The sequence below is a fragment of the Cheilinus undulatus genome, linkage group 13 (genome assembly GCF_018320785.1).
Source record: "Cheilinus undulatus linkage group 13, ASM1832078v1, whole genome shotgun sequence".
NCBI lineage: Eukaryota > Metazoa > Chordata > Actinopteri > Labriformes > Labridae > Cheilinus > Cheilinus undulatus.
This window is the reverse complement of record NC_054877.1, coordinates 38925603-38948150: the sequence shown is the minus strand read 5'-3', so window position 1 is coordinate 38948150 and position 22548 is coordinate 38925603. Positions and strand designations below refer to the sequence as shown.

General features: G+C 40.2%; 1 protein-coding gene across 9 annotated transcripts in view; it reads left to right on the top strand.

Moving 5' to 3' along the window:
• The first annotated feature begins 15361 nt into the window (after positions 1 to 15361).
• ctnnd2b (catenin (cadherin-associated protein), delta 2b) overlaps positions 15362 to 22548 on the top strand; it is a 273868-nt gene continuing 266681 nt past the window's right edge. For 7 of the 9 annotated variants that reach the window (XM_041803823.1, XM_041803822.1, XM_041803816.1 and 4 more), the window contains exon 1: positions 17854 to 18073. The gene's annotated coding sequence lies outside the window, so the exon portion shown is untranslated. Of the gene's footprint in view, positions 15460 to 15495; positions 15576 to 17853; positions 18074 to 22548 lie in introns of those variants that run through there. The other 2 variants (XM_041803815.1, XM_041803814.1) reach the window with 2 other exon arrangements.

Below are 22548 nucleotides of genomic sequence, written 5' to 3'. Positions count from 1 at the left end.
GCAACATTTAAAAATGCAGCACATAAGTCCTGAAAAATCCTTTATAGTTAATCTTTAAAATCAACTCCCTCTTTATTCACAAAAAAGTACAAAATCATATCTTTATTATATAATATAACATTTGATATTAATATATAATATAATAATCATACTTCCCCCAGTGTTATACATGGGAAAATGTGACAAGAAGAGTTATTTTTAATATAATGTATGAAAATGTATTTTTATTTTTCCCTCTACCTTTTTATTTATAATGTAACTAATGTAGATGGGCACATTTACCAAACCATTTGGGAAGTGATACCAGACTTCATAGCGAAGCCATGTGCACAAACTTCAGGATACAAGAGAATAAATTAAAAGGAATTTAAACAACGTCATGGAAAAAATAATTAAACTAGCTAAATAAAACTGAAAAATGGCAAAATGGGTGAAAGTGGCTAAAATAAATGGTGAAAAGTGTCCACAGAGTGGCAAAAATGGGTTAGAAGTAGGTTTACGGAGGATAAAATGGGATAAAGGCAGCTAATGTGGGTTAAGAAAAATGTGAAAAGGGGAGACAGTTGGTGAAAAGTGGTAAAAAATGGTTAAGAAATGGCAAAAATGTGTGACTTTAGTCATAAAAAAGGGTTAAAAAGTGACAAGAATTGGTTAAAAGTGACAAAAAATGGGCAAATAATAGTTAAAAAGGCAAAAGCTGGTTTATCTGTTCTTCTAGCACATCCACCACCCTGACAATACACCTGGCAAAGTAAAAATATTATAAATGCAGGTCAGTAAAAACTGTGGGGAAAATATCTTATCCATCTATAAATGTAGGCTACAAAGGACTTTTTTTTTTAAAAGAAAAGTATTATTCAAAGTGCTAGAGGAATGGTTTTAATAAAAGATAATGTGTGCTCTGTGATATTGTCCTTTTGTGAGGAGGATATTTGCTGCTCTCTGATGAGGCGATATCAGATACCAGCAGATTGTACATGCAATATTTTTGTACCACAAGATGGCACTGTTGTCTTTATGAATAACAGCAGCTGCACCTGTCAAATGACCACCATCTCAATTTTAAATGAGTGACATTTAAATCAAATGATTTACATGTTTTTCACTGAAAGTTAAGTGAAGTATTCTTTTCCAGAGAAAAAAAGAAGAGTTTTGGCTCGCTTTTCTTTGCAGAAATGTTTTAATTCAGCCACACTGAAGGGTTTTTGAGCCCAACTTACCTACTCTACTTCATCCCTTTTGAGAGAAAAGGCTTTAATCTCCATTCTGTCCTTTGCAGCATGTTGTTCCTCCCCACGTGACAGGTTCGTCTTTTTCAGCTGTCACAGTTCTGAGCCAGGTGGTTTTGGGCTGCCCAGGTTTTCTTTTGCCTGGTGGTGTCTATCTCAAGGCGGCTTTTGTGATCCAGTTCTGCTCCATTCTCAGCACATGTCCAAGCCATTTTAACCATCTGAGTGTAATTTTCTCGATAATGCTCTGGGTATCTGTCTTCTTGCAGAGTTCCTTACTGGAGATTTTGCTTGGCCAAAAGATCTGCCATATATGTCTGAGGCATTCACTGGGAATACTTCTAGTCTCTTCATACCCTTGGAGGATCAACACCATGTGGTGGTGTGGGGGGCTTGCATGCCTCAGTGACCCCTAGAGCTATGCCAGCGGAAGCACCAAAGGGCGATCACCCAAACTGGACAGGCTGAAGGGTAGAGACCTGACAAGGAACGATCCACCAGACCTCCAGGCTGGGGGCTCGTGCGTCATTAAAGATTCAGTCGCACAGTATGAGCCGACATTCGGCCACGACTGTCAAAGAGCTTGAAATTGCACAGTGCGCGCCCAGCTAACGGCCTGTTTTAGAGAGAATTAATGGTTCCATAAATTACAGCATGTGGTCCAAGTCCTGAAGCAAAGCAGCTCCAGACCATCACACTATCGCCACCATGTTTGACTGCTGATGAAATGCTGTGTATTTTGTTTCATCAGTCCACAGAATATTTCCCAAAAGTATTAGGGTCCAACAAGATGGTTTTTGTTTTGGCAAAGTGAGATGAGCCTTTGTGTTCTTGGTCAGCAGTGGTTTTAGGCTTGGAACTCTCCTATGGGTGCCATTTTTGCTCAGGCTCTTTCTTGTTGTTGAACCATGAACACTGACCTTAACCTGCAGGTCTTTAGATGTTGTTCTGGGTTCTTTCAAGACCTCCTGGATGAGTCGTTGGTGTGCTCGTAGAGTCATTTTGGTAGGCTCACTCCTGGGAAGGTTCACCACTGATCCAAGTTTTCTCCATTTGTGGATAATGGCTCTCAATGAAGTTAACTTGAGTCCCAAAGCCTTAGAGAACTGTTTCTCTTCATGATGTGTTGCTTTCTGAGATCTTTTAGCTTACTTCACTTTGTCAGACAGGTTCTATTTAAGGGATTTCTGAATTCAGAAGGTCTGGTGGTAATCAGGCCTGGGTGTGGCTGGTGAAATTGAACTCAGCTATCTAAAACTGTGGTTAATCACAGTCATTCTTGATTTAACAAGGGGGGCAATCCCTTTTGTCACATAGGGCCAGGAAGTTTGGATGGCTTTTTTTTTCCCTTCATAAATGAAATCATCATTTAAAAACAGCTTTCTTTACAAGCCTTGAAGCATTCCAGTCTTCAATCTTACACAACGATTATTTAAATACAAAAGTTTGTTCAGGAACATTTTTACTTTGTTGTATTGTTCTTGTTATTAATGTGAATTTTTCTTACATCACTGTTTTAACAAGGTGGCTAATGTGGACCTCTAGAAGTTGAAGAATATCATATGAGTTTGTGATAGTGTCTGGTGCCCCAGGAAACAAGACACAAAAGTGACAGAAAAACAAGCTTGAACTGGTTCAAGGTGGACTGTTAATCCAGTACTAATAATTGCCCACATCTCATTATGGATGTTTGGTTTGCAGCAGCGTAAAGGATCAATAAATCCTGCTTTTCATTCCTACACTACCTTCATAAAACTCCTTGTTTCACATGCCTTCCTCTGCCCTGAGCATGGTGCTATCACTTTGATTTTTAAAAAGTTTAACCTTTAGATGAGGGAACTTCTTAACAAGCTGAAAGAGCAAAGCTCAGATCTCATAAAAAAGAAGCATAATGTTATTCCTTTGGGACTGATCTGTAACCTGAGCACACCTGAGTTTACATAATCAGTAAGGGGGGAGGAGCTGCTCTGGAGATAAGAGATAATATCAGCAATAATGTGACCAGCTTTTTCTGTGAACTTTTAATTAAAAACAACACCAGTACTATTAATAGCATGATGGTAAAGTTTGGAAAGGTTTGCTATAACTCAGAAAAAAGAGGAATGATCCAACTGTTAGAAACGGAAAACATCAAATAACATACTTGAGTCTTAAAGGGAACCCTGCAAAGACTAAGACCAGACTTCATAAGTTCACTATTGGTGTCTTCTTTATGTATGTTGTATAAGAAACAGGTATCTATATTTAAAACAGATTTACGTAGGATGCCATTTTTGTTCAATGCATTTCTGACTTTTTTCCCCACATTTTTTGGAATGATTCTGCCTCATAGATTCTTGTTTTTTAATGTCAAACATGGAGGTGGTAGTGGGATGGTCTGGGGATGCTTTGCTCCTTCAGGACCTGGACCACTTGCTGTGATTGATGCAACCATGAATTCTGCTCTCTACCAGAAAATTCTGAAGGAGAATGTCTGGCCATCAGTTCGTGACCTCAAGCTCAAGCCCATTTGGGTTATGCAGCGGAACAATGATCTGAAACATACCAGCATGTCCACCTCCGAATGGCTTAACAAAAAAAATGAAGGTTTTGGAGTGGTCTAGTCAAAGTCCGATCTTAAATCTGATCGAGGTGCCGTGGCATGACCCAAGCTGGAAAACCCACCAGTGTGGCTCAATTAAAACAATTCTGTAAAGAAGACTGGGCCAAAATTCCTCCACATCAATGTGAAAGACTCACTGCCAGTTATTGCAAATGCTTGCAGTTGTTGCTGCGAAGGGTGGAACAACCAATTATTAGGTTTAGAGGGGCAATTACTTATTCACATATGGCCAAGAAGATTTGGATGTTTTTTCTTGTGAAAAATGAAATCATCATGGAAAAACTGCATTTTTCATTTACTCAGGTTATCTTTATCTAATATTAACATTTGTTTGATGATCTGAAATGTTTAAGTGACAAATATGCAAAAATCAAAATATCAGAATAGGGGAAAATACAAAATTGCAGTTGGTGTGATAGCCTTTTATAACAAAATGTGATTAAAGAGAAAAGTAATGTTGTAAATAGCAGTGTAAGAATGTAACAGTCTTTCTCTATTTCTAATTGCAAACATCAGACTCTTGCTTTGGAGGGAAGGCCAGTGAAAGTGATGGGATATGTCCTGTCACACCTGTTTATATTGAATTCAGGTATCTCAATCAGACCTGTTGCCACAGGTGTATAAAATCAAGCACCTAGCCATGCTGTCTCTATTCGCAAACATTTGTGATAATAAATGGGTTGTTCTGAAGAGTTTGTTGACTTCAAGCGTGGTACTGTGATGGATGCAGCCTTTGCAAAAAGACAAGTCGTAAAATTTCATCCCTGCTGGATACCCCACAGTCAACTGTGAGGGATAATAAAAAGTGGAAGAGTTTAGGGACAACAGCGACTCAGCCATGAAGCAGAAGACAACACAAAATCACAGAATGGGGTCAATGACTGCTAAGGTGCATCGTGTATAAAAGTCGCCAGTGCTCTACTGATTCCAGAGCTGAAGAGCGTAAAAACTGTATGGTGGGAGCTTCATACACACAAGTAACCAAGTGCAATGCCGAGTATTAGACGGAGTGGTGTAAAGCACACCCACACTGGACTGTGGAGCAGTGGAAACATGTTCTGTGGAGTGACCCACCACGCTTCTCTGTTTGGCTGTCAGATGGGTGAGTCTGGGTTTGGTGGATGCTGGGAGAGCGTTATCTGCCTGACTGCATTGTGCCATCTGTAATGGTATGGGGCTGTTTTTCAGGGTTAAGGTTAGGCCCCTTATCTCCAGTGAAGGACAATCTTAATGCGTCAGCATACTAAAAATTTAGGATAATGCTATGCTTCCAACTGTGTGGCAACAGTCTGGGGGAGGCCCTTTTCTATTCCATGACTGTTCCTCAGTGCATAAACCAAGGAGTACTGGAATCCCGCACCAACCTAGTACCACTACTATTGCACCCAATACCTACCATTCTGAAATACAAGGCAGATTTTGGTGCTTCATCCTAATTCTGAATCAGTTACTATACAGAGCAGTTCAGCTTTTATTTAGCTCTATTTAGCTTTTATTCAGCTGCCGACTTTTCAAACATTTTTTTTTCTCAGAAGTCTCCATTCAAGCACCATTCAGGTAGTAGATTTAGCACCAGTATGAAAAACAACAAAAACAAACGATACCCAACTCTACTTAGGTCATGGTATGAGTTTGGTGTGGAAGAACTTGACCGGCCCACACAGAGCTCTGACCTCAACCCCATTGAGCACCTTTAATATGAACTTGAACGGAGACTGCAAGCCAGGCCTCCTCATCCAACATCAGTGTCTGACCTCAGAAATGCCCTACAGAATGAATGGGCACAAATTCCATCAGGAGTGCTCCAAATCATGTGGAAAGCCTTCAGGGAAGAGCGGAGACTGTTATAGCTGCAAAAGGGGGCCAACTCCATATTTAAGTACATTTTTAATAAGATGTTATCACAGACGCTGTTGGTGCAACGGTCAGGCGGCTGAATATTTTTGTCCATATAGTGTAAAAATCTCAAAATTCAGGTGAGTCTGGCCTGAAATTTTTGTTATATTTCATTTTAGACCAAAACTGGATTGAACACAGCATTGTCTGACTAAACAGGGACAAACAAGCAGAGCCCATACAGCAGCTTCTTATCTCAGATGCAAACGGGGTCCAGAAGCCAAGCTTTCAAATCATGTCGGAGACTATTTATTTGCTTTAAAGATGGATATATCAAACTAAAGATCTGTACAGATAGATGCAGGCAATCTTGTTTAAAAGAGGAACATTTTAATCGAACCTTTATGCAGAAAAGAAGGATGATGATGTAGAAATGAAGGATAAACTGTTTGTGATGTACATGAAGGACTAATCCTCCGTCTAGACGCAGACTGATAGGCTGTAGGTCCTGACTTCACAGCCTCCCCCCCTCCACTCTGTCTCTTCCTGTCTCCCTCTGCATGATGTCACCGTGCACCAATGAGGAAAAGTGGATGCTCTCTTTGTTTTGTCACCAGTTTCAAAAGAAAAAAGCAGATACCATCCGTCTGTTTCCCTTGTGCTTTTTTGTCCGTTGCCCACAGGCAGACATATTCGTCTTTGTGTTAACATGGCTTTAAATGTGTTCCTCCCCGCAGCATTATTCCTCACACAGCTTCTCATTACAACACACATTTCCCTCCTGATGGACACTGAGCAGCTTCACTGGAGCAGACAAGTGCCTTGCTTAAGGGGACTTCAATTTTTAGATTAGGTCAGATGAAACTTTAATGATCCCTGTGGAGATGTCAGGTCATTAGAGCAGCGGAGGATAAGAATAGCTCAGATGGAGAACACTGCGAGAAACAGTTAGAGCAGAGCTGTCTCTTATTACAGCACACATTAAAGGGTTTTCGATATAAAGCCACATATCAAGGTTTATTTAATCGACAAACTGCTGATTCTTCCTCTGACGTTCAAGTAATCTGAACATCCAAAGTCATTTCATGTGCAGTGAAGCAAACAGCGCATGCAAGAACAATGTGTGCAAGAGTTAGTCTGCCATTGATGCCTCTGACTGTGGCATTTAGAAACAGCTTACAGTCGAGTGAACAAAGGGACGTTCGACAAAGAGGGGCTGGAAGAAAGAGATGCAGATCGAGAGGGAGACAAATATAGACAGAGCCAGAGATAGAAAGGAGAGACAGGATAGACACAGCTTAGTTCAGCTGGGTTACTAACTTTTCCCTGGTTCCTTTTGAGCTCAAACTCCCTCTAGTAAAGGCCCTGTCCTGATTTGGCTCATGTGTCTTTGCATATTTTATCCTCTGTTCCAGACAATTTAAAGCTACGGAATGCCATTTATCCTTTGAGTGTTTTTTTTACAGTTAAATTCACTTTACATCCTGACAGAAAAGAATAAATCTAATGCTGTTAAAGTTTCCATGGTGAAGTAAGCAGTGTGCACTCAAAGACCTCTAAAGCTAATATTTCTTCTCAGTAAGGTGCCTTATATTGTCTATAGCATGCAGACGGTTGTGTCTGATGTGCTAGTGTCATTGCAGGACATGCAAGGACAAGTACCCGGCCAGCTGACCATTGCACCAACAGGGACTGTGATGACTTTGTATTCAAATGAATGTACTTTTGCAGCTATAGCAGCCTGTACTCTTTCCTGATGCTTTCCACAAGATTTGGAGTGCATTTATGAGGTCAGGCACTGATGTTGGACCAGAAGGCCTGGCCCTGTTCCAGTTCATCTCAAAGGTGCTCGATGGGGTTGAGGTCAAGGCTTTATGAGGGCCAGTCAAGTTCTTCCACACCAAACCCATCAAACCATGTCTTTATAGTTCTGTCTTTGTGCACTGGGAAACAGTCATGTTGGAGAAGAAAAGCCTTCCCCAAACTGTTGCCACAAATTCGGAAGCATAGCATTGCCCAAAATGCCTTGATATGTTGAATCATTAGTACTGCCCTTCACTGGAGATAAGGGGCCGAGCCCTATTCCTGAAATCAGGTCATCTTCAGCCTTGGCCTAGTACTGCTCTGGCCTCCTGATGACCATCCTCCAACCCTGTGCCGGGCCCTTACCAAATCTCTCCAGGTATCCTCCCAGTTGCCCTCTCCATGTCACCCGGTTACTCCCACCGTCTGGTCCAGTCCACCAGGTCCAGGGCACCCAGTATGCGGTGAGCTAGATCAGGCCCGGGAAAGCTCGCCAGGTCCCTGTAAAAGTGAAGTTACTGTTCCCGTATCAGGCAGCTGACCCTTCCCATCCCTGCTCTCCTAAAAATGTCAGTGTTGGTCCTGCCAGCGATATCCAAAAATGCACCAAAGAGTAATTGTCACGAAGGAGTCCTTCTGTCACTTCTGGCCACAAGTCAACATCCAGGCCCCACAAAAGTATAGTAAGACCAGGAAGGCCAAGGACAGAAATACTCTGACCTTCATCTGTCCTGCTCAGCAAACCCATTGCCCCATTTGCAAGTCCAAGTCTGTGGTTGAGCTCAACCTTGCAGTCTGAGGATCAATGACTTACACTGCCAAGGTAGGTGAACTACTCTACAACTTCCACGCTCTCAGATTCAATGGCAGCATTGAAGGCATCCCTGAATGCTGGGACCTTTGTTTTGGCCCAGGAGACGTGCACTCCCAATGCTTCAGCCTCCTCAAACAGCAGGTTAAGAGCCCCATAAAATTATTCCTCCTCCAGTGGAAGTTCAAAACCCAGCAGCGATGGAATCTGCAGAGTGTTGGTGACTTTTACATATTTTACACCTTAGCAGTCATCGATCTTGCTCTGTGATTTTTTGGCGTCATGGCTGAGTTACTTTTGTTCCTGAACGCTTCCACTTTCCAATTATATCACTGACAGTTGACTGGGGAATATCCAGCAGGAATGAAATTTCAAAAAATTTTTGCCAAAGTGGCATCCATGCCAGTACCACGCTTTAAGTCCCTGAGCTCTTCAGAACGACCCATTTAGGATCAAAAATGTTTGCAAATGGAAACCTCATGGCTAGATGCTTGATTTTATACACCTGTGGCAACAGGTCTGATTGAAACACCTGAATATAAAAATGAACAGGTATGGCTAAATACTTTTGTTCATATAGAATATCTTAACCTTTTGGACGAAAGCAGTGGTTCTTAAATTGTCTAGTGTCAGGATCCACCACTGCCTCCTTTTAGTGTAAAATTGCAACCCAAATTCCCTAAATGTTTTAATCATAATCAAAAATCTTAATCAATCAGGCACATAACCATGACCCACTGGACATGGCTTCCTACTTTAATGTCCTCACCAGGGATGCTTCTCCAGCCAGCCCTTACACTTCTATCCATAGCAAGTTCTTATTTTTTGTGGTTAAGCAAATGTTTTAACTTCTACCAGAAGTCCCTCATTCTTTTTCAAAAGAAAAACAGTTTTATTCAAACATGAAACAAGACTGTCCTTAGCCTGGTACAAGTTCCACAGTTTCTTGAGAAAATCTCTTAGCTCGGTTGTTTAGCCTAAGTGGGTTACCTATGCAGAAGGAAACTGAAGATATGAACCCCTGAAAAGTGTAAATGCTATCACATTAACTGGAAATCAGTGAGTCATTTTGCACATGCAATACTGTATATTTCTTATCGTATTAAAGTTTCTGAAGTTCCAGACTGTGCACGTGAGATGCACATCTTCGCTGGCAATGGCCTGATTTTCAGTTTGCATGGTGACAAGTCAAGGCTATAAGACTGCCTGCATGAGTGCAACTTTTAGCAAAGCTTTCTGTTTCTTTGTACAATATGTCCACAGAAAAGAGATACACAGAATGAGTACACTTCCAGTTTTTGCTTTTTACAGCGAAAGCACAGTTTAGCATCTCATTTGAAGAGAGCTGGCAGCTGAGAGGAGAGCCACATCCATTTCCTGAGAGGGGCGTGGTCAGGGGCGGAGTCAGGCAACTCAGTAACATTTAAAGACACAGAAACAGCTCGATCTGAGCAGGGCTGAAATCGAGGATTTTTTTTTTTTTTTTTTTTTTACATACAAAAATCCTATGCTGGAGTGTTTTTCTGCAACAGACTTCACAGGCAGGGAGACCAATATAAACTTGTCTTAAAATGGTAAACTATGGCCCCCTTATTAAATAAAAACATGCCTAAAATAAGCCCATATTAAAAGCCAGATTAAAAAGATGTGTCATTAGGTTTCTTGTAAAAACATCCAGTCATTTAACAGCCCTGATTAAAAAAGGTTGTTGAATAAATTCTGCCTCCATTACTCAGACCTTTAGGATGAATAACAACAGGATAAATTGAAAACAGATGATTTTGCTTTTGTCTTCTACCATCAATTTTCAAACAAACTGAAAATGTCCTCCTTTTCATTTTGCTGCTCATGACCCTGTCTCATTGTTTTAATTTTAAATACCATTAACCAGATAGTAGATGAACTCTTCAGTTAACGATTGTTGCTTTAAACTAGGAAATATCTTTTAGTCTGTATTCTGATATGGACATAGTGAACTGCAGTCGTGGTCCTATGGTTGTGGGGGCTTGATGATTGGCAATATGCTCAGAGCTCTTGAATCATTTCATGATTACTGCGAAGCCTCTTCATTTCTGTTACTGTCAAGCTGTTGACTTCAAACACACTGGAGAACACTTGAAACTAAACACAATTCAAACAGTGTCATAAAATAATGCAGAGAAGGGAAAACAAGATGCAAGAAGAGACAGAGGTGGCTGACATTAGCATGGCCACTGCTGCAAAAGGACTGAGGAGAAATTTTGAAATGATTGTTTACTTCCTCCTTTAAATAGTGACTATAGTCTGCAAAAAGTATTTAACAAAGTCTAAGGGACCCCTTCATGCAGTGAAAGATCCATGGGGGCACTGCATTTAAAACGCTCTATAAAACTTAACGTCAGCCATAATTGAGCTCAACGTGGAGCAGCTGACAGTTACATGCTGGCCTGCAGTCTTATATGCCATGATTCTTGTATCTTTAAAACAACACTGAAAGTCACCCTCATTCTGTGCCTTAAAGAGAGGGGTCTGGCTGTAGACTGGTAATCTGTGATGGCCAGTCTCACAGACCATTTACCTGAGACACCGTATATCTCAGAAAAGATGTGTTATCTGCTGGTACAATATATTTCCAATTTCAGCTATGCTCTGTTTGCTGCAGATAGCATAGTTAAGTAGCTAACATAGATAAAGCTTAGCCCACAAAGCAGCTATGTGAACTATCTATTTATCTATGTAGCTATGTTAGCTTTAGCTACATTTGCCCCAGGTCATACTGATAACTATATATCAGGGGTGTCCAAACTATGGCCCGGGGGGCCAAATGTGGCCCATTTTTGATTGTCCTGTCAAAAATTCATTAAAATAAATGAAATAGGGCCCTCAACAGAGCATGAAGCTTGTGCTAGACTGTATTATTCCTCTTAGTTTCAGCACAAGGCAATGCTACCATGCTAACACTGTAAACAAACATTTTGACAAATTTTTATGCTGTTTTTTTTTTCAGGACTAAATTGAGACAACACTATAAATAGTAAACATATTGGCAACCAATATAATAAAGACATCTTGATTCATAATGCCCTTATGGATTACAGCAGCAAATAGCAGCACCAATGATGTTCCGGGGGTGGAGCCAGTGGTAGCTAGAGCCGACCAGGGCCCTGTGAAATCTGACCTCCCCAATATGCTTCAAATGATTGGCTATTTGCCTTGTCAGTCATCAACTGGCCATTTAAGCATACCCAATCACTGAGAATATCTTAACCTATATTAGACGGGTTTTACAAACTTTAATATCAAGGTGGGGTATATAAAAGTGACACCATGATGCATCAAAAGTTTGGACACCCCTGCTATAGATTAACTATAGATAATGGATGCTAATCTCACAAAGCAGCTATGAAGGCTCTGTAGCTATGTTCTCTTCAAAGTTATGTTAGCTTTCGCTACATTTGCTAAAGCTCATGATGCTAAAGCTAACTTAGCTATAGATTATGGAGCTGCATAGCTAATGGAGCTAAAGCTGATCTCACAAAGCAGCTATAAAGGCTATGTAACTATGCTCTCTACATTGCTAGAGTTTGCTACAGTTCATGTTGCTAAAGTTTACTTAGCTGTAGATAACAGAGGTACACAGCTAACATAGCTATGTAGCTAATGTAACTAAGGCTAAGAATGAAAGGCAGTTATGTAAGCGATGTATGTTAGCTTTAGCTATGTTGGGTAGAGCTCATGTCGACACTTAATCTAATGTTGCTACACAGGCTTATTTGTACATGTTTATTACTTAGCTAGCTTTAGCTACATTTGTTATAGCTCACTACATCACTTAAGATAAGTTAGCAACATAGTCTCATGTAATAACCTTTATTATGTAGCTAGTGTCGCTATGTTAGCTCGAGCTAAAGCTAATAGAGCTACAGCGAGTCACCTTTTGTGTAACTACTTCTAAAATGGGTCTTTTCATATCTAATCCCAGAAGTCCTATGACCTTTCTTTCTGTGAAATGTTGCTTGGTCTGTGATGTTTGCATTGTGGTGATTGACTTTGTTCATGAATAAAGCTGAATTAAAATGTTTTCATTGAGGATAAACTTTTTTCCTTAGCTTTATTAAATGTTTTGTTATCAGGTTTTGCAGGTCAGGTTTTTAACTTCTGGTATTCTAACCCTTACCTTAACTTTTGCCCAGCCCTTAAGGGAAGTTTGATCAGAATGTATTTAGAAAGTTTTAGCATGTATTTCTCTACTGAGATATACAGCGTCTCAGATTAACGGTCTGCAAGAGTAGCCGTCAGAGATGAAGGGTCTGCAGCCAGACTGTCTTGGCCTAACAAGGCATTTATAATTCTGACTGAAATCATATTTGAGCCAGGCTGTAAACATGCTTATTTTTTATTTTTTACACTGGACATCCCCACTTGCTGCCTAATAGATCTAAAAAGTGTCAATTTTCATGATGACTGTTAACTAACAGTTGAAGAATTGTTAAAATTCAGTTTTAAACATCCAGAACCCATTTCATCCTGTTTTCAAGGATGTTTTCTAGCTTTAAAATTCCAGATACAGCTCACTGGGTTTTTTTCAACTGATAAATATTGAAGACACATTATCTTTTCCCCCCGTTTTCTTAGCATACTTCAGTCTAGTGTCTCTTGTGCAGAAGAGGAGTTTTTCTTGGTCTGTAACTTCTCAGTCCATTCCTGTGCATGGCCATTGAATTGAACTTTCCTTCTCCTGCTTTGTGAGCAACCACAGTTCTTTTTCTCAAGTCTGAACTGATTTCTTATGTTTTTGCCATGATGCTTTCTTCAGTGATGGCTCAAACCCCCTAACTGAAGTTTTGATATTGTGTGTACACTGGAAGATAACCCTCAGCTTTAACTTGATTTTACCAGCTTTGAGCATTACAATGTTAAAGCATGATTGCAGAATAGCGGTTTGTGCTATGGCTCAATGGCTAACGGGGCTAATAATTTTACCCTTGGTAAACTTATGGTGTGTTAAAAATGCTTTACACTGTTTAACAGAACTTGGGAGATACTTTGAAAAAAGGGAAAATTTCCATGGGGAGGCTGTTAATTTTGTCCTCATCTGTATATAATTAGCTATCCCACTCAAGAAGCTTAAGCTAGTGCAGCTATATTAGTCACGTTAGCTTATGCTAAGTTTGCTAAAGCTTAAAGCTAACTTAGCTAAATTGGCTTACATAGTAACCTAAGGCAGCTTAGCTAGCATAGCAATGTTAGCTTAAGCTAAAGCTAACATAGCTTAAATGAGCTACTGTTCGTGTAATTACATCTAAAAGGCGTAATTTAATCCTAAAATATCTCTACCCTTTTTTAAATCTCTTCTTAAAACCCATCTCTTTTCTCTGGCCTTTAACACACAGTAGTCACCGACTTTTTATTTATTTGGTATTTTTTTATGCGTGCCTTTTCATGTTACTTATGTTTTATGTCTTTTAAATTGATTCTGTATTTTATATTTAGTGCTCTTCTTTTATCTTTTGTGAGCTGCTATGTTTTTTATGTACTTTTATTTATTCTGTACTTTTATTTATTCTCCTGTACAGCACTTTGAAGAATTGTGGTTGTTTTTAAAGTGCTTAACAAATAACGTTGGATTGGATTGGATAAAATAGACCTCTGACCATTACACTGTTTTATTTATGAATTGTTGCTTAATCTGCAGTGTTTGTGTTTGTTGTTATTTCATGATTGCAGTTGCAACACTTTGTTAATGAGTAAAGTTGATTTCTTTGCTAAAGCTAACTTAGCTACGTAGGCTAAGCTATGCCAATCTGTTACCTTTGTAGCTAACTTAGCTATGTTTTAGCTATGTTTGCTAAATCTTAAAGCTAACTTAGCTACATTGGCTTTTGTAGAAACCATAACTACAAAGCTAGTGTAGCTCTCTATATTATTCACATAAAATAGCTACGTATCTTATGTATTTTAAGCTTAAGCTAATGAAGCTATGTTGGTTATGTTAGCTTATGCTAAGGTTGATAAAGCTTACTTAGCTATATAAACTATGTCAATTTGTTATATATGTAGCTAACTTAACTGTGTTTAAGCTATGCTCATTAAGCTTAAAAAGAGGTTAGACACATGACTTACAAAGTAACCTTAACCACATAGCTAACATAGCTCTGTATATCATTTGTGTAAAATAGCTACATATCTTATGTAGCTGAAGTTTAAGCTTATGAAGCTATGTTAGTTATGTTAGCTTATGCTACATTTGCTAAAGCTTAACTACTTAGCCATTTAAGCTACGTGAACTTAGCTATGTAAGCTATATCAGTTTGTTACCTATGTAGCTATCTTAGCCTTGTTATAGCTATGTTAGCTAAAGCTTAAAGCTAGCTTAGCTAGACTGGCTTGCATACAGGGGTGTAACGGTATGGAAAAACTCCAGTTCGGTACGTACCTCAGTTTAGAAGTCACGGTTTGGTATGTTTTTGGTACGGTAATTAAAGTGCATAAATGACAGAATTTATTATTATTATTTGTTTTATTAGATTGTATTACATTAAATAGGCAGTATAAATTACATTTAGATGATTAATAATTCTGCAAACTCCTTACAAAAGGTCTTCAATGAGTAAAAATATCACTAAATAAATGCGTTTTTTAATTACCAGGTTATTTTAATTGATATATTGACATATTTATATCTGTTCTTTAAACACTAAAATTTCACAGCTAACTTGAACGTGTCATGTTCTAGGTTTTGGTTTATGACGTTCTTCAGTGTTTTCCTGTTTATTTGTTGTTATTGCAATGTTTCTAGTTTTATTTCTAGTTAGGTTTTCCTTCTAGCTTCCTAGGTTGTACTTTTGGTATTGTTTAGTTCAGTTTATTGTCTTTCAGTCCTTGTGTGCCTCTTGTGAAATGTACCATGTTTCCTGTTTTATTTTGTAGTCGCCTTCCCTTGTGTGTGACTCCAGTTTTTCTTCCTGCTTCAGTTTCCCTCCACTGTGATTACCCTCACCAGTTTCACCTGAGTCTCGTTACCCACACCTGTCTCTCCTTGTGTAATCACTCCCTGTGTATTTAAGTTCTGTGTTTCTCCCTGTCCTTTGTCAGTTCATCGTACGTGTCCCTCTGTGATTCTACTCGTGATTCTCCCCGTGCTTCTCCAGTGGTTTGTTTCCTTCAGTGAGTTTTGCTTTACCTGGATTTATTTTTAAGTAAGTTCTTTTGTTTGTTTAATTAAATCAGTTTTTCTTTATCTGCATTTGGGTCCTTCTCCTTTTGTTTTTGGATTTTTGCCTGAATCTGTGACAGAACGCATCATCATATTACCGTAAGTTAGCTTGTTAAGTATGCTAATTAGCAACTATCCTGCTGATTCCAACACAGACTTCAGCACTGGATTACTTTTTTAACCAGTGGGACCTACTGCAAAGTTTGGCAGAACTTTTCACAGCTCATCTTAGTGGATAAACAGGTTAGAGCCGTGTGAAATCTGAGGATAATTTTACCTATGACGCAGCTGCAGACATAATGGGGTCCACTTTCCCCCTCCTCTGAGGCTGACAGTTGAAGGTACCGCGTTTAGAACTACTTTTATTCTCAAAACCAGAGCACCCTTGTTATAATGAAAAGATCTTAAATCATGGGAAATTCATAACTGGCTGGTGAGACTTTTTGTTGTTCCTCCTTGTTACTGTGATGTTCTTGTTTGGGTGATGCCTTTTCAGATGCTTCAGTTGTGTGAACAAGGGAGTTGGGGGGGGGGGGGGGGGGCACACCCCCGCCCTTGTGGCCCAATTGTTGAAAAACGTGTGCCAAAGTGCCCCCTTGGGAGCCAAAACACACATTAAAGTACCCCTCTTGGGTGGTCAAAACATGTGCTAAAGTGCCCTCTTAGGAGCCAAAACACACTAAAGTGCCCTCTTGGGAGCCAAAACACGAGCCCTCCTGGTTGGCAAAACACACTAAACTGCCCCCTTGGCTGGTTAAAACATAATAAACTGCCCACTTGAGTGGCACAAAGTTGGTTTAAGTACCCTCCTCATTGGCAAAACACACTAAACTGCCCTCTTGGCTGGTTAAAACATGATAAACTGCCCTCGGGTGGTAAAACGCATGCTAAAGTGCCCTCCTCATTGGCAAAACACTGCTGTTGCAATGACTTTTATGTTGGGCCGTTTTTTGATCTATATTGAGCCAGAACTATATCTCACAGAACCAGTTGGAATTATCTGGTGCTAATATGGTGTTAAAATGCACTAGAATACAGAAAATGGCATACTTAATTGAAAATGTTCTGGGGGAAGACCCAGACCCCCTAGGGATTTGTTTATTTATTTCTGTGTTCTTCACAGTCCAAGGTTGAATCTACACAGTTCTTGTGGATGCTGATCCTAACTACAAACTAACTTGAGTAGTCTGTCTAGTTAGTCTGTTTTAAGGCTATATAATGTGCCATTTGTATAACATATAAACATGTCTAAAGTGCCCTCGAAAACACGTGAAACTTAGTGCCCTCTTCAGTGGCGAGAACGTGCTGTATGTGCCCTTTTTTTTTCTTTTCGTCCCCGCCCTTGAAAAAGTCTGTGCACGCCACTTAAATGCTTTGGTTGATCTGCTGGACGAAGTGCTGTCAGCGACACACCTGCTCAATAATGTCAGCGTTGTTGTCTTTGTCCACTGTTGTATTTTACTGGGAAACAAAGTGTTCCTAAACAGGACACTGTAATCTGGGAATATTCAGGCTGTTGCTGTCGTTTGCTGTGGTTGTGCGGTTGCCAGGACAGTGTGAGTTGTGCTCTGGTTTTCTGTATGAGCCTCATTCCACATGTATCCGTTCGGTACGTCTGTACCGTACAGAGAGGCCCGTACCGAATTGGTACGGTACGAATACACGTACCTTTACACCCCTACTTACATAGCCACCTTAACTACAGCATGGCTCTGTAAATTATGTAATTTTGATTAGTCTGTGGTGTTTGATGTTGTAATTTCATGAATGTAACTGCCAGACTTAGTTTTAAATAAAGCTGAATTTTTCAAAATTATAAAAGCCTTAAAATTAGGCATTTGTTGTACTGGAAAAGTACGCAACTTCCATCCTGGGAGAGGCGGGGTCACATAGTAGTGGTCAACAAGTTAGCTGCAGTCTGCAGCCAGACCTGCCTCCCTTTTCAGGCATGATAAATGGCATAAATAAGTTTGACACTGAATGTTACTTAAATAATAAAAGCCAGGAAATGAAATGATGTTTACAAAATAGCTGTCAGGTTTAATAATCATGTCAGTTAATGCCCTTCGTATTTTTTTGGAATGCTCGGATGAAAGTCTGGACCTAAATCCCCTCTGTAGATGCTGCCTCCTCTTTGTGGCATTAATCACCCTCCATACAGTGATTCCTCTCATCACCAATGGGTGTCGCTGTTAACACTGGTACCCAGGCCGTCTGTCAGTCTGTCTGGCGGGGATGGGGGGATGTTGTATTGTGAAATAGAGGAGAGAGAGAGAGAGCACCTCTGCCGCTCTTCCTCCCTCCTCCTCCTCTCCCTCTCCTGTGTGCGCAGCGCTCTGGCCCGGCCGCTCCTTCCTCCCTCATTTCCTCCCCACAGCTGGCTCTGTCCTCTCGGATGCTGGCTCGCCTTCTTCTTCTCCTCCTTCCTCTTCTCTCTCTCACACACCGAGCTGGACCAAATACTTCGCAGGGTGGAAATGACTGACTACTACCTGCTTTGCATGGTCTGAATTTCGGGGAATTCGCACGTCGGAAAGGAGGGGAGTCAAGAGGGAAAAACGGAGGCTCTCCATCCACCCGAGGGAATTTATTTTACAGTAAGCAGGCGCAATGTCATCCCAGTTTCCTCATTCCGCTCGTCTCACACCTCCCATCTGTGTGAATGCTTGAAAATCGCTAGAATGAGACAGCCTGCTGGGAATATGGCTGTCTGATGTGTTTTGTTCTGTGTCTGTGCCAGATGTTTTTGCGATTTTGTGTCAGTTTAATCCGAGGTGTGGTGTGGATTGTGTGTTTTTCTTATGTTGATGATGCGCTAAAAGGGCTGTGGTGCGTCCGTACTGGCCGTGGAGTGAAAATGGAAACCCCCCCATTTCAGCTCCATCCATCTCTCCATCTATCAAACAGAGGCCAGGGTGTGTGGGGGTCGGAGGAGGAGGAGGAATGGGGGTTTAAGTGGGGGTTGGCAGATGTGAAAACGCGCCCAGATTAAACGTAATTTTGAGATTTCTGTGCGATTATCACAGCTGACAGCGGCGCATCGTTGCCGTCTTTGTGTTGCCTTTGCAGGGCGATGCTCGGACGATCAGAATTTTTGTTTCCCTCAGCCATCATGAAGCATGTGAGCTGTATGAAGAGCACCTTGCAGCCTGTGAGCAAGCTCCAGCTCCGGCCTGGCTGCTTCAGCGGCTCCATGTTGATGAGTAAAAACACCACAGTGTGTCTCTCATCACCTCCAGGCTCTATCTCCTCCCCACTGTAGAGTAATTAATCCCATTCATCTCAGTGCAGAGATTAGAGGAGCTGCTTGTGTGAGCAGAGTGCATCGTTGGTAATTGTGTGTGGATTTCTGCTCTGTGACCTGGCAGAAATTGGGGCCTTGCTTAAATTAGCCCCCACGTAGCCTCACAGTGTCACTGTGGGTTTATGATGCCTCATTTAAAGTTAATTCTCCTTTTCTCTTATGAGCTTTGGTGCTGTTGATCACTGATCACTCCCAAGATGGAGGAGCTACCCAGCCCTAATAAGAAGTTTAATGTTGGAGAGGGGGTCTGATCAGGCCGGCAGACTAGATTGTGTCAGCATCCTGTTTGTGCACGTTGTGGCAGACGTTTCTGCTCTGTTCCAGTGGAAAAAACATGACAAAGATCAGCAGATTTGGCAGCCTGAATATGAGTGGACCATGCTTAACTGTCATTGTGGTGTGATCATATTTACCATGACAGCTGATGCTTGTTTTTGCAGGACTCTCAACCTCTTTATCTGTATTTAACTGGCAGTAGCAAAGCTCCAATTGAAGCTCCCAAGCTTAATATCAAACTGAACTGTTGAATCTACTCAGATTTTACAACAGTTAAACTAGAACAGTTAGCAGAGGCATGTCTATCATGATGAGATTAAGTTCCAAAATTAATGCATAACATGTTTAAAGATTGCAGTCATACACATCAAACACTGGAGTGTTAAGGCCCTTTTATGCTTAACGTTAAATACGGATCCGGATACAGACAGAGCTTTCTGTGTGTGTTCTGTGTTCATTTTGTCCGTATTTCTGCACGTTTCCATAAAGTTTACAGATACAGGCCTAACGGAGCAGTACCACCGGAAACTGTGGGGGCAGTGTTGCTGCCACTACCTGATACGTAGCTCTAGTGAGACACGAAGAAGAAATAACAATGGCGGAACTTTTTGAGGAAAAGTTGTGCAAGTTGGTCAGAAACGCTGCCTCCGTTTTTTGTCTTTTATGGAAGAGGTACATTATCAATACCTCCTCCACAGTCACCATGTTTGTTTTTGAGTTTGTTGTTGTCAAGAACTTTTGACTCTGGGATGCCCCCCCCCCCCCGGTGGATGTATTGGTTAACATCCATGCCAACGTAAAGGATGCACGGAAGTATGTGAACAGGGACGGTAATGTCGTTTGGAAAGGACGTATACACTTTCGTACGTAAAGGGAGTATAAATGGGCCTTTAGCTGACAGCGTTAATGCATTCAGAGTTAGTCCAGCTCTGTAGAGAGTCAAGTCATCTAAGCACCACCCAATACCATTTGAAATCTGGGGGGGGGGGGCAGTGTTTTCCCATTGTGCCCTTGGGCAGCATGTTTAGATGTGTTTTAGATGTTGCCTGTCGCACAGTGATCCCTGTCAGGATTCCTCTGCTCTTGTTTCTGCTGGTTTTGATGTGAGACACTTTTGCACCATGAGTGAAGTTATCCGCTGAGTTAGTGACTTCCTGCCTATGGCAAATGGTCTAAAGAAGGGTGTCAAACTCAATCACAGCAGGGGCCGGATTCTGGATTTAGGTCTAACCTGAGGGCTGAACAGAGTCAACATTTTACATAAACTGTCAACCCCATTTTTACCAGTAATGAAATATGAGAAAAAAACAGCACTGATTATGAATCATCTGGAAATTCAAAAAAGTAAAAATGAAAAGTTTAAAGGCTCGAATCTGAGAGAAAAATTCCAATTTATTAGTTCAAAAGATCGAAACACAATATTAAAAATTCAAAAAGAATGTTTTTAAAGCACAAATATATGAGGAGAAAGTTGAAATCATAAGTCTGAAAGGACAAAATATGAGATCAAATTTGAAATCACAAGATTAAAAGTCAATTATGTCTTAAAATTTTAAATTGTTAGTCTTATAGTTCAAAATGTGGGATTAAAAAGCCAAAATTAGGAGCTGAAAATGTCAAAATATGAGCTAGAATTCAAAATGATGACTTTAAAAGTAAAAAATATTATTTAAATTCAAAATTGGGAGTGTAAAAGGTCAAAATATGATACAAAAAGTAAAAATTATGGATTTAAAATGTCAAAATATGAGAAAGAAAAATGAAATCATGTTTAAAAGTCGAAGTATGGGATTAAAAAGCCAAAGTAAGTAGTTGAAATGGTCAAAATATGACTCAAAAGTGAGAATTTGGAATGTAAAAGATAAAAATGCGACATATAAAGTCCAAATTATGAGTTGAAAAGGTCAAAGCATGAAATGAAAAGTCAAATTCATAAGTTTGAGTTGTAATCTTGAGATGTAAAATTGAAAATATGAAATAAAACACGAATAAATTTTTTTCCCCACATTCTTGACTTTTTATCTAATTTTTCTTACTCTTTATTTATTTATTTATTTTTTAGATTTTTTTTATGGCTTAACAAGGATGTTTACCAATGCCGATGAAATCGGCAGGGGGTTATGTTTGTTGCTTGTTTGTATGTGTACAAGATAACTCGAGAACGGAAAGTCGGATCTTCACCAAACTTTCAGGGAATATTGGGATAGTAATAGGGAAGAATCAGTGGTGATGATCTGCACACCTGTTTGGTTTTTCTCTGACTTTGAAATTTTGAACACCATACTAATCAATGGGAGCGTGAGTTCCTCGGTGGCGCTGCTTCGGCGTGGGTCTGCTACCTCAGACGGCCATTCTAGTTTAAATAATCAAGTTGAAGTTTACGTTATTATACTGGAGGAAATCTGCAGACCTCATACTGGTGGGTCAGTTATAATAAAAATATGATATGATCTCACGGGCCGGATATAATCGTTCCATGGGTCCCTGGGCCTTGAGTTTGACACCTGTGGTTTACAGGAAAGAGTGGTGTGCTGATTCTCATTGAACTGTGGTTCCCAGCTCTGTAATTGTGGCTTTACTCTTTCCTTACAAGAAAACATAACTTTACCACAGGTGTCCTATGCAAAATGGTAATCTTAGGAATTATGAAAAGTGCACTACAATGAGCCAATAATTAAAGTTGTGAAAATGGGGGGGGGGGGGTAGATGTTGCCTGTTGTACAATGATCACTGTCAGGATTCCTTTACTCTTGTTTCTGCTTGATTATTGTTGTTTTTGATGTAAGATTCTTCACCATGAGTCATTTTTGCCTTAAGCAGTGAGATCAGTTCCAATTGCCTAAACTGCATCTGCCACTAGGGGGCGATTGCGATATTTGGCTACATATTTCTGGCAAGAAATTTTATTTACGTGGTTCTCTTGCAGGAAAAATGTAATTCTTAGTGTCTAAAGTGGAAAGTTGAAATTAAAAAGACGTCTTTAAGAACCAACTGATGAGTACATGTTCATCAATCATATTCACTACTAATGACTAACAGATGGATTTCTGTTAAATGGATCAAACATTAAGCCAGTGTTTAACAGTCTATAGCAGTGATAATCACATGGAGGCCTGGGGGCCACATCAGACCCCCAGAGGATTATCATTTTCAGAAAATTTGAGAGGGAAAAAATATGGCATGCGAAAGTTTAACTTAGCTTGAAGTCTAAAGAAAACTTTCAACCTAGCAGCTTATCAGACAAGAAGCACACAAGTATTTCTGTGATATGGCATAATAAGCACATACTTTTCTCTGCATATTTTCTGATTTTCATAATCTTCTGGGGTCTGGATGGGAAGCTGTGGCAGGCTGCTAAGTTGATGATCACTGGTTTAAATGCTAAAGAAGGAAGACTTACTTTGTGTAGTCAGTCATTAATGGAACGCCGTGGCCCAGTCATCCTTATTTTTATTTTCTGTATTTGGCCCTTTGTTAAAAAACAGCTTGGAC